This window comes from Schistocerca cancellata, unplaced genomic scaffold, assembly GCF_023864275.1.
Source record: "Schistocerca cancellata isolate TAMUIC-IGC-003103 unplaced genomic scaffold, iqSchCanc2.1 HiC_scaffold_1147, whole genome shotgun sequence".
NCBI lineage: Eukaryota > Metazoa > Arthropoda > Insecta > Orthoptera > Acrididae > Schistocerca > Schistocerca cancellata.
The window spans coordinates 8,178,605-8,190,986 of record NW_026047146.1 but is presented as its reverse complement, the minus strand read 5'-3'; the positions used below and the strand labels follow the sequence as shown (position 1 = coordinate 8,190,986).

Here is a 12,382-nt window from a genome sequence, read left to right as displayed (position 1 = left end):
ATGGCTTAGCCACAGCCTAGGGGATGTTTCCAGAATGAGATTTTCACTCTGCAGCGAAGTGTGCGCTGATATGAAACTCCGCACACTCCGCTGCAGTGTGAAAATCTCATTCTGGAAACATCCCCTAGGCTGTGGCTAAGCCATGTCTCCGCAATATCCTTTCTTTCAGGAGTGCTAGTTCTGCAAGGTTCGCAGGAGAGCTTCTGTAAAAGTTTGGAAGGTAGGAGACGAGGTACTGGCAGAAGTAGAGCTGTGAGGATCGGGCGTGAGTCGAGCTTCGGTAGCTGAGATGGTAGAGCACTTGCCCGCCAAAGGCAAAGGTCCCGAGGTCGAGTCTCGGTCGGGCACACAGTTTTAATCTGCCAGGAAGTTTCATATCAGCGCACACTCCGCTGCAGAGTGAAAATCTCATTCTGGAAACATCCCCTAGGCTGTGGCTAAGCCATGTCTCCGCAATATCCTTTCTTTCAGGAGTGCTAGATCTGCAAGGTTCGCAGGAGAGCTTCTGTAAAGTTTGGAAGGTAGGAGACGAGGTACTGGCAGAAGTAAGGCTGTGAGTACCGGGCGTGAGTCGTGCTTCGGTAGCTCAGTTGGTAGAGCACTTGCCCGCCAAAGGCAAAGGCCCCGAGTTCGAGTCTCGGTCGGGCACACAGTTTTAATCTACCGGGAAGTTTCATATCAGCGCACACTCCGCTGCAGAGTGAAAATCTCATTCTGGAAACATCCCCTAGGCTGTGGCTAAGCCATGTCTCCGCAATATCCTTTCTTTCAGGAGTGTTAGTTCTGCAAGGTTCGCAGGAAAGCTTCTGTAAAGTTTGGAAGGTAGGAGACGATTCTACACAGAGTACGGGAAAGAACTTGTCTCCCTTCTAACAGCCGTGTACCGCAAGTCTCTAGAGGAACAGAAGGGTCCAAATGATTGGAAAAGAGCACAGGTAGTCCCAGTCTTCAAGAAGGGTCGTCGAGCAGATGCGCAAAACTATAGACCTATATCTCTGACGTCGATCTGTTGTAGAATTTTAGAACATGTGGTTTTGGAAACACATGTCGTTTTTGGAAACTCAGAATCTACTATGTAGGAATCAACATGGATTCCGGAAACAGCGATCGTGTGAAACCCAACTCGCTTTATTTGTTCATGAGACCCAGAAAATACAGGCTCCCAGGTAGATGCTATTTTTCTTGACTTCCGGAAGGCGTTCGATACAGTTCCGCACTGTCGCCTGATAAACAAAGTAAGAGCCTACGGAATATCAGACCAGCTGTGTGGCTGGATTGAAGAGTTTTTAGCAAACAGAACACAGCATGTTGTTATCAACGGAGAGACGTCTACAGACATTAAAGTAACCTCTGGCGTGCCACAGGGGAGTGTTATGGGACCATTGCTTTTCACAATATATATAAATTACCTAGTAGATAGTGTCGGAAGTTCCATGCGGCTTTTCGCGGATGATGCTGTAGTATACAGAGAAGTTGCAGCATTAGAAAATTGTAGCGAAATGCAGGAAGATCTGCAGCGGATAGGCACCTGGTGCAGGGAGTGGCAACTGACCCTTAACATAGACAAATGTAATGTATTGCGAATACATAGAAAGAAGGATCCTTTATTGTATGATTATATGATAGCGGAACAAACACTGGTAGCAGTTACTTCTGTAAAATACCTGGGAGTATGCGTGCGGAACGATTTGAAGTGGAATGATCATATAAAATTAATTGTTGGTAAGGCGGGTACCAGGTTGAGATTCATTGGGAGAGTCCTTAGAAAATGTAGTCCATCAACAAAGCAGGTGGCTTACAAAACACTCGTTCGACCTATACTTGAGTATTGCTCATCAGTATGGGATCCGTACCAGATCGGGTTGACGGAGGAGATAGAGAAGATCCAAAGAAGAGCGGCGCGTTTCGTCAATGGGTTATTTGGTAACCGTGATAGCGTTACGGAGATGTTTAACATACTCAAGAGGATGACGCTGCAAGAGAGACGCTCTGCATCGCGGTGTAGCTTGCTCGCCAGGTTTCGAGAGGGTGCGTTTCTGGATGAGGTATCGAATATATTGCTTCCCCCTACTTATACCGCCCGAGAAGATAACGAATGTAAAATTAGAGAGATTAGAGCGCGCACAGAGGCTTTCAGACAGTCGTTCTTCCCGAGAACCATACGCGACTGTAACAGGAAAGGGAGATGATGACAGTGGCACGTAAAGTGCCCTCCGCCACACACCGTTGGGTGATTTGCGGAGTATAAATGTAGATGTAGCTGTAGGTAATGGCAGAAGTAAGGCTGTGAGTACCGGGCGTGAGTCGTGCTTCGGTAGCTCAGCTGGTAGAGCACTTGCCCGCCAAAGGCAAAGGTCCCGAGCTCGAGTCTCGGTCGGGCACACAGTTTTAATCTGCCAGGAAGTTTCATATCAGCGCACACTCCGCTGCAGAGTGAAAATCTCATTCTGGAAACATCCCCTAGGCAGTAACTAAGCCATGTCTCCGCAATATCCTTTCTTTCAGGAGTGCTAGATCTGCAAGGTTCGCAGGAGAGTTTCGGTAAAGTTTGGAAGGTAGGAGACGAGGTACTGGCAGAAGTAAGGCTGTGAGTACCGGCCGTGAGTCGTACTTCGGTAGCTCAGTTGGTAGAGCACTTGCCCGCCAAAGGCAAAGGTCCCGAGTTCGAGTTTCGGTCGGGCACACAGTTTTAATCTACCAGGAAGTTTCATATCAGCGCACACTCCGCTGCAGAGTGAAAATCTCATTCTGGAAACATCCCCTAGGCTGTGGCTAAGCCATGTCTCCGCAATGTCCTTTCTTTCAGGAGTGTTAGTTCTGCAAGGTTCGCAGGAAAGCTTCTGTAAAGTTTGGAAGGTAGGAGACGATTCTACACAGAGTACGGGAAAGAACTTGTCTCCCTTCTAACAGCCGTGTACCGCAAGTCTCTAGAGGAACAGAAGGGTCCAAATGATTGGAAAAGAGCACAGGTAGTCCCAGTCTTCAAGAAGTGTCGTCGAGCAGATGCGCAAAACTATAGACCTATATCTCTGACGTCGATCTGTTGTAGAATTTTAGAACATGTGGTTTTGGAAACACATGTCGTTTTTGGAAACTCAGAATCTACTATGTAGGAATCAACATGGATTCCGGAAACAGCGATCGTGTGAATCCCAACTCGCTTTATTTGTTCATGAGACCCAGAAAATATTAGATACAGACTCCCCGGTAGAGGCTATTTTTCTTGACTTCCGGAAGGCGTTCGATACAGTTCCGCACTGTCGCCTGATAAACAAAGTAAGAGCCTACGGAATATCAGACCAGCTGTGTGGCTGGATTGAAGAGTTTTTAGCAAACAGAACACAGCATGTTGTTATCAACGGAGAGACGTCTACAGACATTAAAGTAACCTCTGGCGTGCCACAGGGGAGTGTTATGGGACCATTGCTTTTCACAATATATATAAATGACCTAGTAGATAGTGTCGGAAGTTCCATGCGGCTTTTCGCGGATGATGCTGTAGTATACAGAGAATTTGCAGCATTAGAAAATTGTAGCGAAATGCAGGAAGATCTGCAGGGGATAGGCACCTGGTGCAGGGAGTGGCAACTGACCCTTAACATAGACAAATGTAATGTATTGCGAATACATAGAAAGAAGGATCCTTTATTGTATGATTATATGATAGCGGAACAAACACTGGTAGCAGTTACTTCTGTAAAATACCTGGGAGTATGCGTGCGGAACGATTTGAAGTGGAATGATCATATAAAATTAATTGTTGGTAAGGCGGGTACCAGGTTGAGATTCATTGGGAGAGTCCTTAGAAAATGTAGTCCATCAACAAAGCAGGTGGCTTACAAAACACTCGTTCGACCTATACTTGAGTATTGCTCATCAGTATGGGATCCGTACCAGATCGGGTTGACGGAGGAGATAGAGAAGATCCAAAGAAGAGCGGCGCGTTTCTTCAATGGGTTATTTGGTAACCGTGATAGCGTTACGGAGATGTTTAACAAACTCAAGAGGCAGACTCTGCAAGAGAGGCGCTCTGCATCGCGGTGTAGCTTGCTCGCCAGGTTTCGAGAGGGTGCGTTTCTGGATGAGGTATCGAATATATTGCTTCCCCCTGCTTATACCGCCCGAGGAGATCACGAATGTAAAATTAGAGAGATTAGAGCGCGCACAGAGGCTTTCAGACAGTCGTTCTTCCCGAGAACCAAACGCGACTGTAACAGGAAAGGGAGATATTGACAGTGGCACGTAAAGTGCCCTCCGCCACACACCGTTGGGTGATTTGCGGAGTATAAATGTAGATGTAGCTGTAGGTAATGGCAGAAGTAAGGCTGTGAGTACCGGGCGTGAGTCGTGCTTCGGTAGCTCAGCTGGTAGAGCACTTGCCCGCCAAAGGCAAAGGTCCCGAGCTCGAGTCTCGGTCGGGCACACAGTTTTAATCTGCCAGGAAGTTTCATATCAGCGCACACTCCGCTGCAGAGTGATAATCTCATTCTGGAAACATCCCCTAGGCTGTGGCTAAGCCATGTCTCCGCAATATCCTTTCTTTCAGCAGTGGTAGTTCAGCAAGGTTCGCAGGAGAGCTTCTGTAAAGTTTGGAAGGTAGGAGACGAGGTACCGGCAGAAGTAGAGGTGTGAGGACCGGGCGAGAGGCGTGCTTAGGTAGCTCAGTTGGTAGAGCACTTGCCCGCGAAAGGCAAAGGTCCCGAGTTCGAGTCTCCTTCGGGCACACAGTTTTAATCTGCCGGGAAGTTTCATATCAGCGCACACTCCGCTGCAGAGTGAAAATCTCATTCTGGAAACATCCCCTAGGCTGTGGCTAAGCCATGTCTCCGCAATATCCTTTCTTTCAGCAGTGCTAGTTCTGCAAGGTTCGCAGGAGAGCTTCTGTAAAGTTTGGAAGGTAGGAGACTAGGTACTGGCAGAAGTAGAGGTGTGAGGACCGGGCGTCAGTCGAGCTTCGGTAGCTGAGATGGTAGAGCACTTGCCCGCCAAAGGCAAAGGTCCCGAGGTCGAGTCTCGGTCGGGCACACAGTTTTAATCTGCCATGAAGTTTCATATCAGCGCACGCTCCGCTGCAGAGTGAAAATCTCATTCTGGAAGCATCCCCTTGGCTGTGGCTAAGCCATGTCTCCGCAATATCCTTTCTTTCAGGAGTGCTAGATCTACAAGTTTCGCAGGAGAGCTTCTGTAAAGTTTGGAAGGTAGGAGACGAGGTACTGGCAGAAGTAGAGCTGTGAGGAACGGGCGTGAGTCGAGCTTCGGTAGCTGAGATGGTAGAGCACTTCCCCGCCAAAGGCAAAGGTCCCGAGCTCGAGTCTCCGTCGGGCACACAGTTTTAATCTGCCAGGAAGTTTCATATCAGCGCACACTCCGCTGCACAGTGAAAATCTCATTCTGGAAACATCCCCTAGATTGTGGCTAAGCCATGTCTCCGCAATATCCTTTCTTTCAGGAGTGCTAGTTCTGCAAGGTTCGCAGGAGAGCTTCTGTAAAGTTTGGAAGGTAGGAGACGAGGTACTAGCAGAAGTAAGGCTGTGAGTACCGGGCGTGAGTCGTGCTTCGGTAGCTCAGCTGGTAGAGCACTTGCCCGCAAAAGGCAAAGGTCCCGAAGTCGAGTCTCGGTCGGGCACACAGTTTTAATGTGCCAGGAAGTTTCATATCAGCGCACACTCCGCTGCAGAGACAAAATCTCATTCTGGAAACATCCCCTAGGCTGTGGCTAAGCCATGTCTCCGCAATATCCTTACTTTCAGGAGTGCTAGTTCTGCAAGTTCCGCAGGACAGCTTCTGTAAAGTTTGGAAGGTAGGAGACGGGGTACTGGCAGAAGTAGAACTGTGAGGACCGGGCGTGAGTCGAGCTTCGGTAGCTGAGATGGTAGAGCACTTGCCCGCCAAAGGCAAAGGTCCCGAGGTCGAGTCTCGGTCGGGCACACAGTTTTAATCTGCCAGGAAGTTTCATATCAGCGCACACTCTGCTGCAGAGTGAAAATCTCATTCTGGAAACATCCCCTAGGCAGTGGCTAAGCCATGTCTCCGCAATATCCTTTCTTTCAGCAGTGCTAGATCTGCAAGGTTCGCAGGAAAGCTTATGTAAAGTTTGGAATGTAGGAATCGAGGTACTGGCAGAAGTAAGGCTGTGAGTACCGGGCGTGAGTCGTGCTTCGGTAGCTCAGCTGGTAGAGCACTTGCCCGCAAAAGGCAAAGGTCCCGAAGTCGAGTCTCGGTCGGGCACACAGTTTTAATGTGCCAGGAAGTTTCATATCAGCGCACACTCCGCTGCAGAGACAAAATCTCATTCTGGAAACATCCCCTAGGCTGTGGCTAAGCCATGTCTCCGCAATATCCTTTCTTTCAGGAGTGCTAGTTCTGCAAGTTCCGCAGGACAGCTTCTGTAAAGTTTGGAAGGTAGGAGACGGGGTACTGGCAGAAGTAGAACTGTGAGGACCGGGCGTGAGTCGAGCTTCGGTAGCTGAGATGGTAGAGCACTTGCCCGCCAAAGGCAAAGGTCCCGAGGTCGAGTCTCGGTCGGGCACACAGTTTTAATCTGCCAGGAAGTTTCATATCAGCGCACACTCTGCTGCAGAGTGAAAATCTCATTCTGGAAACATCCCCTAGGCAGTGGCTAAGCCATGTCTCCGCAATATCCTTTCTTTCAGCAGTGCTAGATCTGCAAGGTTCGCAGGAAAGCTTATGTAAAGTTTGGAATGTAGGAATCGAGGTACTGGCAGAAGTAAGGCTGTGAGTACCGGGCGTGAGTCATGCTTCGGTAGCTCAGCTGGTAGAGCACTTGCCCGCAAAAGGCAAAGGTCCCGAAGTCGAGTCTCGGTAGGGCACACAGTTTTAATGTGCCAGGAAGTTTCATATCAGCGCACACTCCGCTGCACAGACAAAATCTCATTCTGGAAACATCCCCTAGGCTGTGGCTAAGCCATGTCTCCGCAATATCCTTTCTTTCAGGAGTGCTAGTTCTGCAAGTTCCGCAGGAGAGCTTCTGTAAAGTTTGGAAGGTAGGAGACGAGGTACTGGCAGAAGTAGAGCTGTGAGGACCGGGCGTGAGTCGAGCTTCGGTAGCTGAGATGTTAGAGCACTTGCCCGCCAAAGGCAAAGGTCCCGAGGTCGAGTCTCGGTCGGGCACACAGTTTTAATGTGCCAGGAAGTTTCATATCAGCGCACACTCTGCTGCAGAGTGAAAATCTCATTCTGGAAACATCCCCTAGGCAGTGGCTAAGCCATGTCCCCGCAATATCCTTTCTTTCAGGAGTGCTAGATCTGCAAGGTTCGCAGGAGAGCTTCTGTAAAGGTTGGAAGGTAGGAGACGAGGTCCTGGCAGAAGTAGAGCTGTGAGGACCGGGCGTGAGTCGTGCTTCGGTAGCTCAGTTGGTAGAGCACCTGCCCGCGAAAGGCAAAGGTCCCGAGATCGAGTCTCGGTCGGGCACACAGTTTTAATCCGCCAGGAAGTTTCATATCAGCGCACACTCCGCTGCAGAGTGAAAATCTCATTCTGGAAACATCCCCTAGGCTGTGGCTAAGCCATGTCTCCGCAATATCCTTTCTTTCAGGAGTGCTAGTTCTGCAAGGTTCGTAGGAGAGCTTCTGTAAAGTTTGGAAGGTAGGAGACGAGGTACTGGCAGAAGTAGAACTGTGAGGAACGGGCGTGAGTCGAGCTTCGGTAGCTGAGATGGTAGAGCACTTGCCCGCCAAAGGCAAAGGTCCCGAGGTCGAGTCTCGGTCGGGCACAGATTTTAATCTGCCAGGAAGTTTCATATCAGCGCACACTCCGCTGCAGAGTGAAAATCTCATTCTGGAAACATCCCCTAGGCTGTGGCTAAGCCATGTCTCTACAATATCCTTTCATTCAGGAGTGCTAGATCTGCAAGGTTCGCAGGAGAGCTTCTGTAATGTTTGGAAGGTAGGAGACGAGGTACTGGCAGAAGTAAGGCTGTGAGTACCGGGCGTGAGTCGTGCTTCCGTAGCTCAGTTGGTAGAGCACCTACCCGCGAAAGGCAAAGGTCCCGAGTTCGATTGTTGGTCGGGCACACAGTTTTAATCTACCAGGAAGTTTCATATCAGCGCACACTCCGCTGCAGAGTGAAAATCTCATTCTGGAAACATCCCCTAGGCTGTGGCTAAGCCATGTCTCCGCAATATCTTTTCCTTCAGGAGTGCTAGATCTGAAAGATTCGCAAGAGAGCTTCTCTAAAGTTTGGAAGGTAGGAGACGAGGTCCTGGCAGAAGTAAGGCTGTGAGTACCGGGCGTGAGTCGTGCTTCGGTAGCTCAGTTGGTAGAGCACTTGCCTGCGAAAGGCAAAGGTCCCGAGTTCGAGCCTCGGTCGGGCACACAGTTTTAATCTACCAGGAAGTTTCTTATCAGCGCACACTCCGCTGCAGAGTGAAAATCTCATTCTGGAAACATCCCCTAGGCTGTGGCTAAGCCATGTCTCCGCAATATCCTTTCTTTCAATAGTGCTAGTTCTGAAAGGTTCGCAGGAAAGCTTCTGTAAAGGTTGGAAGGTAGGAGAGGAGGTACTGGCAGAAGTAGAACTGTGAGTACCGGGCGTGAGTCGAGCTTCGGTAGCTGAGATGGTAGAACACTTGCCCACCGAAGGCAAAGGTCCCGAGTTCGAGTCTCGGTCGGGCACACAGTTTTAATCTGCCAGGAAGTTTCATATCAGCGCACACTCCGCTGCAGAGTGAAAATCTCATTCTGGAAATATCCCCTAGGCTGTGGCTAAGCCATGTCTCCGCAATATCCTTTCTTTCAGGAGTGCTAGATCTGCAAGGTTCGCAGGAGAGCTTCTGTAAAATTTGGAAGGTAGGAGACGAGGTACTGGCACAAGTAAGGCTGTGAGTACCGGGCGTGAGTCGTGCTTCGGTAGCTCAGTTGGTAGAGCACTTGCCCGCGAAAGGCAAAGGTCCCGAGTTCGAGACTCGGTCGGGCACACAGTTTTAATCTGCCAGGAAGTTTCATATCAGCGCACACTCCGCTGCAGAGTGAAAATCTCATTCTGGAAACATCCCCTAGGCTGTGACTAAGCCATGTCTCCGCAATATCCTTTCTTTCAATAGTGCTAGTTCTGCAAGGTTCGCAGGAGAGCTCCTGTTAAGTTTGGAAGGTAGGAGACGAGGTACTGGCAGAAGTAGAGTTGTGAGGACCGGGCGTGAGTCGAGCTTCGGTAGCTGAGATGGTAGAGCACTTGCCTGCCAAAGGCAAAGGTCCCGAGGTCGAGTCTTGGTCGGGCACAGAGTTTTAATCTGCCAGGAAGTTTCATATCAGCGCACACTCCGCTGCAGAGACAAAATCTCATTCTGGAAACATCCCCTAGGCTGTGGCTAAGCCATGTCTCCGCAATATCCTTTCTTTCAGGAGTGCTAGTTCTGCAAGTTCCGCAGGACAGCTTCTGTAAAGTTTGGAAGGTAGGAGACGGGGTACTGGCAGAAGTAGAACTGTGAGGACCGGGCGTGAGTCGAGCTTCGGTAGCTGAGATGGTAGAGCACTTGCCCGCCAAAGGCAAAGGTCCCGAGGTCGAGTCTCGGTCGGGCACACAGTTTTAATGTGCCAGGAAGTTTCATATCAGCGCACACTCCGCTGCAGAGACAAAATCTCGTTCTGGAAACATCCCCTAGGCTGTGGCTAAGCCATGTCTCCGCAATATCCTTTCTTTCAGGAGTGCTAGTTCTGCAAGTTCCGCAGGACAGCTTCTGTAAAATTTGGAAGGTAGGAGACGAGGTTCTGGCAGAAGTAAGGCTGTGAGTACCGGGCGTGAGTCGTGCTTCGGTAGCTCAGATGGTAGAGCACTTGCCCGCAAAAGGCAAAGGTCCCGAAGTCGAGTCTCGGTAGGGCACACAGTTTTAATGCGCCAGGAAGTTTCATATCAGCGCACACTCCGCTGCAGATACAAAATCTCATTCTGGAAACATCCCCTAGGCTGTGGCTAAGCCATGTCTCCTCAATATCCTTTCTTTCAGGAGTGCTAGTTCTGCAAGTTCCGCAGGAGAGCTTCTGTAAAGTTTGGAAGGTAGGAGACGAGGTACTGGCAGAAGTAGAGCTGTGAGGACCGGGCGTGAGTCGAGCTTCGGTAGCTGAGATGGTAGAGCACTTGCCCGCCAAAGGCAAACGTCCCGAGGTCGAGTCTCGGTCGGGCACACAGTTTTAATCTGCCAGGAAGTTTCATATCAGCGCACACTCTGCTGCAGAGTGAAAATCTCATTCTGGAAACATCCCCTAGGCAGTGGCTAAGCCATGTCCCCGCAATATCCTTTCTTTCAGGAGTGCTAGATCTGCAAGGTTCGCAGGAGAGCTTCTGTAAAGGTTGGAAGGTAGGAGACGAGGTACTGGCAGAAGTAGAGCTGTGAGGACCGGGCGTGAGTCGTGCTTCGGTAGCTCAGTTGGTAGAGCACCTGCCCGCGAAAGGCAAAGGTCCCGAGGTCGAGTGTCGGTCGGGCACACAGTTTTAATCTGCCAGGAAATTTCATTTCAGCGCACACTCCGCTGCAGAGTGGAAATCTCATTCTGGAAATATCCCCTAGGCTGTGCCAAAGCCTTGTCTCCGCAATATCCTTTCTTTCAGGAGTGCTAGATCTGCAAGTTTCGCAGGAAAGCTTCTGTAAAGTTTGGAAGGTAGGAGACGAGGTACTGGCAGAAGTAAGGCTGTGAGTACCGGGCGTGAGTCGTGCTTCGGTAGCTCAGCTGGTAGACCACTAACCCGCAAAAGGCAAAGGTCCCGAGGTCGAGTCTCGGTCGGGCACACAGTTTTAATCTGCCAGGAAGTTTCATATCAGCGCACACTCTGCTGCAGAGTGAAAACCTCATTCTGGAAACATCCCCTAGGCTGTGGCTAAGCCATGTCTCCGCAATATCCTTTTCTTCAATAGTGCTAGTTCTGCAAGTTTCGCAGGAGAGCTCCTGTAAAGTTTGGAAGGTAGGAGACGAGGTACTGGCAGAAGTAGAGTTGTGAGGACCGGGCGTGAGTCGAGCTTCGGTAGCTGAGATGGTAGAGCACTTGCCCGCGAAAGGCAAAGGTCCCGAGGTCGAGTCTCGGTCGGGCACAGAGTTTTAATCTGCCAGGAAGTTTCATATCAGCGCACACTCCGCTGCAGAGTGAAAATCGCATTCTGGAAACATCCCCTAGGCAGTGGCTAAGCCATGTCTCCACAATATCCTTTCTTTCAGGAGTGCTAGTTCTGCAAGGTTCGTAGGAGAGCTTCTGTAAAGTTTGGAAGGTAGGAGACGAGGTACTGGCAGAAGTAGAACTGTGAGGACCGGGCGTGAGTCGAGCTTCGGTAGCTGAGATGGTAGAGCACTTGCCCGCCAAAGGCAAAGGTCCCGAGGTCGAGTCTCGGTCGGGCACACAGTTTTAATCTGCCAGGAAGTTTCATATCAGCGCACACTCCGCTGCAGAGTGAAAATCTCATTCTGGAAACATCCCCTAGGCTGTGGCTAAGCCATGTCTCTACAATATCCTTTCATTCAGGAGTGCTAGATCTGCAAGGTTCGCAGGAGAGCTTCTGTAATGTTTGGAAGGTAGGAGACGAGGTACTGGCAGAAGTAAGGCTGTGAGTACCGGGCGTGAGTCGTGCTTCGGTAGCTCAGTTGGTAGAGCACCTGCCCGCGAAAGGCAAAGGTCCCGTGTTCGATTGTTGGTCGGGCACACAGTTTTAATCTACCAGGAAGTTTCATATCAGCGCACACTCCGCTGCAGAGTGAAAATCTCATTCTGGAAACATCCCCTAGGCTGTGGCTAAGCCATGTCTCCGCAATATCCTTTCTTTCAGGACTGCTAGATCTGAAAGATTCGCAAGAGAGCTTCTCTAAAGTTTGGAAGGTAGGAGACGAGGTCCTGGCAGAAGTAAGGCTGTGAGTACCGGGCGTGAGTCGTGCTTCGGTAGCTCAGTTGGTAGAGCACTTGCCTGCGAAAGGCAAAGGTCCCGAGTTCGAGACTCGGTCGGGCACACAGTTTTAATCTACCAGGAAGTTTCTTATCAGCGCACACTCCGCTGCAGAGTGAAAATCTCATTCTGGAAACATCCCCTAGGCTGTGGCTAAGCCATGTCTCCGCAATATCCTTTCTTTCAATAGTAGGAGAGGAGGTACTGGCAGAAGTAGAGCTGTGAGGACCGGGCGTGAGTCGAGCTTCGGTAGCTGAGATGGTAGAACACTTGCCCGCCGAAGGCAAAGGTCCCGAGTTCGAGTCTCGGTCGGGCACACAGTTTTAATCTGCCAGGAAGTTTCATATCAGCGCACACTCCGCTGCAGAGTGAAAATCTCATTCTGGAAACATCCCCTAGGCTGTGGCTAAGCCATGTCTCCGCAATATCCTTTCTTTCAGGAGTGCTAGATCTGCAAGGTTCGCAGGAGAGCTTCTGTAAAATTTGGAAGGTAGGAGAC

The 12,382-nt window shown here is 50.1% G+C and overlaps 1 non-coding gene across 1 annotated transcript; it reads left to right on the top strand.

The window, feature by feature from the left end:
• Nucleotides 1–574: 574 nt before the first annotated feature.
• On the top strand, nt 575–649 carry Trnaw-cca (transfer RNA tryptophan (anticodon CCA)). The gene has a single exon. It is a non-coding gene; the product is annotated as a tRNA-Trp (tRNA).
• The last annotated feature ends 11,733 nt before the right edge of the window (nt 650–12,382 follow it).